The 4,454-nt window shown below is 35.1% G+C and overlaps 1 non-coding gene across 1 annotated transcript; it reads left to right on the top strand.

The window, feature by feature from the left end:
• Positions 1–1,560: 1,560 nt before the first annotated feature.
• On the top strand, positions 1,561–1,667 carry LOC130045548 (U6 spliceosomal RNA). Its single transcript, XR_008795544.1, has one exon. It is a non-coding gene; the product is annotated as a U6 spliceosomal RNA (small nuclear RNA).
• Positions 1,668–4,454: the final 2,787 nt, after the last annotated feature.

The following is a 4,454-nucleotide window of genomic DNA, read 5'->3' as shown; positions in this document are numbered from 1 at the left end:
CAACACCTTATATCAAAAACCTAATTCTAACTCTAACCCAATGCTAATCCTAATGTTAATCCTACCTAAATACTAAACCAAACCCAAGCATTGCATAAACCTATAAAGTAGCTCAATTTAAACAGTCACCCAATACTATACTTGCCTCTTTATCCTTTACACAGCAGTCTTTAATACCTAAAACCTACACAAGCCCTAATCCTAGCCCTAGGATAATCCTAATGCAAATCCTATATAATACTAAACCTGACCCAAGAATAGGCATACTCCTTACCAAGTAGCCCAAATTTACAATGGTCCCAATCTACAGTTCCTTTCATATCTTTCAATACAGCGATACATAACACTTATCCTACACAGTATTGAATACAAAAGTTAGCCTGATACAAATTCTATCCCTGAGACTGAACTTTACTAATTCCCCAAACTACCAATTTTCTTAAATTTAATGATCTCCCAGTACTTAGATTTTATTTTTGAGAACATTAAAAAAATTAACACATCAAAATCTCCCCAAACCTAATGATAACACTATCTTCTGAGATTAATTGAAATGATAACATTATCATTATACTAAGTGGGACCAAAGCATGGGCAAAAACCTAACAAGCAGCCTAAATTTATCTTTAACCCAATACGTCACGTCTTTTTATATCTTTGAATACAAAACTGTAGAGCTGGCAAGCTCCCCGTGTCATATTTGATATGCCAAAAACAGTCACAAGAAGTCTCACAATGGAGACGTTACTGATGCCCACTCGAGCAAATCAATGAACAACGAGAGGACAGTCCTACAGTGCTACGGTGAATACAGAAAACCCAAGCATACGCATATACCAACAAGTAGCCCAAATTTATAATGCCCAATCCCTTTGAACACTGCAATAATTAAAACATATATTCTATACAGTCCAGAACCCCAAACCTAGCCATAATCCTAACATTAATCTATAGTAAGACTGACCTTTAATAATGCAAACAATAACAATTTTCCTGAATTTTGTGATCTCCTTATACTTTCTTTTCATTTTAAAGAATTAACAAAAAAAAAAGCTATCCTCTAAAACCTCTACAAAACTAACCATCAGCATAAGTCAAGCTAGTTCTAAGGGCAAAGACACTGCTATATTAACAGATAAGGTGTAAAAACTTCCTTAAAAATAACAAATTAGAGGCTGAAGGGTAATACAGTGGGAAGGGCATTGGCCTTGCAGGATGCCAACCCTTATTTGAGCCCTGACACCCCACATAGTGTCAGGAGTAAAACTTGAGTCAGAGCCAGAAAGAAGCCCTGAGCACCACTGGGTGTGGACTCAAAATCAGAATAAAATAAATTGTATCAATAGTTATTGCTACATTGTCTACATTATTGTTATTGTCATTGTTATTATCATTCTATACATCATTGTCTAAATTATTGTCTACATTAAAATAACTTTTAAAATTTATTTTAAAAATAAAATAGTATCCAAAAACATCAAGTATCTAGTAATCAACTTAACAGAAGACATGAGAAATCTATACCATGATAACTTTAAATCACTTAAGAATAGAAAACCTGTGCTCGCTTCGGCAGCACACATACTAAAATTGAAACGATACAGAGAAGATTAGCATGGCCCCTGCACAAGAATGGCATGCAAATTCATGAAGCGTTCCATATTGGGAGTGTTGGGAGGTTCCTCTCAGGAAGGGAGATGTGTGATGAGAGTAGACTATAGACCAAACATGATTGCTACTCAATGTCTCTTTTGCAAACCACAGCACTCAAAAGAAGAGAGAGAACAAAAGGGAATGCCCTGCCACAGAGGTAGGATGGCATGGAGGGATTTGAGAGTGGGAGGGACACTGGGATCAGTGGTGGTGGAGAATGGGCACTGGTGGAGGGATGTGTATTCGATCATTGTATAAGTGAAACCAAAGCACAAAAATTTGTAAGTCTACAACTGTACCTCATGGTGTTTCACTAATAAAAATTTAAGGAAAATAAATAAATAAATACATAAATATCCAGAAAAAATAGAAAACCTTAGGAAATAGAAAATATCCTATGCTCATGGATCTAAATAATCAATATTGTTAAAGTGACTCTCCTACCAAAGTTAAATATGAATTCAATGAAATCCCAATATAAATTCAGACAACATTATTCCAGAACCTAGAAATGTCAGCATTAGAGTTTGTATGGAATCAGAAAATATCCATGAAAAGCCAAGGCCATACTGAAAAATAGTAAAGTAAGTAAGTAAAGGCCCTCCCGTTGATCGTCGATTTGCTCGAGCGGGCCCAGTAACATCTCCATTGGAGACTTTGTTGTTACTGTGTCTGGCATATCGAATACTCTCGGTAGCTTGCCGGGCTCTTTCATTACCTAATTTAAAACTATATTATAAAGCTGTTGTAATCAAAACTGCATGGTGCTAAACTAAAGCGTCTCTCTGCTCAATGAATCAGAATCAAATACCCAATGACAAAATGTCATCTACATGCAAAGTTAGTTTTTGAAAAGGGAGCTGAGAACATGAAATAGAGTAAAGATAGACTCTTCAACAAATGACATTGAGAAAATTGGTTAGCTACATGCAAAGAAATTAAAGCTGGGTTCATATCTTACACCTTACACAAAAGTCAATTCAAAACGTATTAATTACAGTGGAATCAGACCAGGTACATTGAGAAAAATATAGGCAGAATTCTTCAAGATTTGGACCCCAAAGTCATCTTCAATGATCTGATACCACCAGCAGAGGCAACAAACTCAAACATAAACAAATATGACTATAAAAAATTAAAAAGATTCTGCATGGCAAAAGAAAAGTGTACTAACACTAAAAGACAGCTACCTGAATGGGGAAAATATTTGCATTCAACAAATTATAGATACAAGATTGATATCCAGTATATATAAAGTACTCACAAAGATCAATTGAAAGTACAAAAATATTAACCAAAATGTGCAGAAAGGAAATGAATAGACACTTACCAGAGAAAGCAAGTGGAAGGCCAGTAGGCACATGAAGAAAAATGCTCAGCATCACTGATCATTAAAGAAATCCAATAAAGATTACAATGAGATACCATTTCACACCAGTGAGAATGGCTCATATCGAAAAGAGTAAGAATAGTCTGTGTTGGTGGAGATGTGTTGAAAAAACAACTCTAATCCACTCCTGGTGGGGACGTTATATGGTTCAACCCCTGTTGAAAATAGAAGAGTCTTGAGTAAACTTAGAAATAAACTGTCATATGAACGAGCAATACACTTTTGGGCCTCTTCCACAGGACTTAAAAATATTCATTAAAAAATAAATTAATAAATAAATAACATTCATTCAAACAGATATATGCCCACCATTATTCTTGCTGCACTTAATACAATAGATAAGATATGAAATTAATCTAGGTGTACAATAACAGATGAATGGATTGTGAAGATGTGGTATATCTACACACAATGAAACTCTATGCAAGGAACAATGAAATCATGCAATCTGTCTCAACTTGGTGGGAACTAAAAGATAACATGTTGAGTGAAGCAAGGTAAAAAAAAAAAGAGGATCTCACTTATCTGTGGTATATAGAATAGCTAGATGAGGACATGGATTGTGGTAATGGTGGAATGCCAGATCAATCTTGATCCCAAAGTTTAAAGAGCATAAGAACAGATAAGGAAATAAACTAGGGAAGGAAGAAAGAAGAGAAGGGGACATAATAGGTGAACAGAAGTCAGACTTTGAGTTATCCTGGTGATGTGAGATAATGGTATATGTATAATTCTATATACAAAACATAGACTCAACAACACTGAAAACATGATATCTAAGTTGCAACCACAAGAACTTTGTAATGAGTCTGTTGACAGGCGTGTGTGTGGGGGTGGGGCGGAGGAGAAGGAGAGATGGAATATGGAAACATTGGTGGAAGGAAGTCAACACGGGTGTGATTGGTGTTGAAATGTTACATGCCTAAAGATTAACTATTAATAACTTTGTAAATCACATTTAAATAAAATTTAATTTTTAAAAAATGTCCCCAAAAAGTCAAGTGAAGTACTGGACAACTATTAAATTTGAACTAATAGGTAGATTAATTCATATGCCTGAGTCACAGTTAGTATACCAATAGGATTAGCGTTAGGATTTTCCTAGGACTAAGGTTAGAGTTAGTTTTATTGATCTTTTTTTGGTGGTAGCTTTTTCTGTGTTCCTAGTTAATGTGCTCCTACCCAATACTTTATGAAGTAAGTATTGGGAGACACTCAAATTTAGGTAAATTGGTAGTTTTAGACACCAATGAAAGTTTTAGACACAAATAAGTCACTATACTCTTTTTTTTTCCTTCTTTTTATTGATTCACATGAGATACAGTTACAAAGCTTTCATGTTTGAGTTTCGGTCATGCAATGATCAGTCACCCATCCCTTCACCAGTGCACATTTTCCACCACCAAATTTC

The sequence above is a fragment of the Sorex fumeus genome, unplaced genomic scaffold, assembly GCF_029834395.1.
Source record: "Sorex fumeus unplaced genomic scaffold, SorFum_2.1 ptg000128l, whole genome shotgun sequence".
NCBI lineage: Eukaryota > Metazoa > Chordata > Mammalia > Eulipotyphla > Soricidae > Sorex > Sorex fumeus.
Note: the sequence above shows the minus strand (reverse complement) of the source record. Positions and strands in the feature narration are given on the sequence as shown.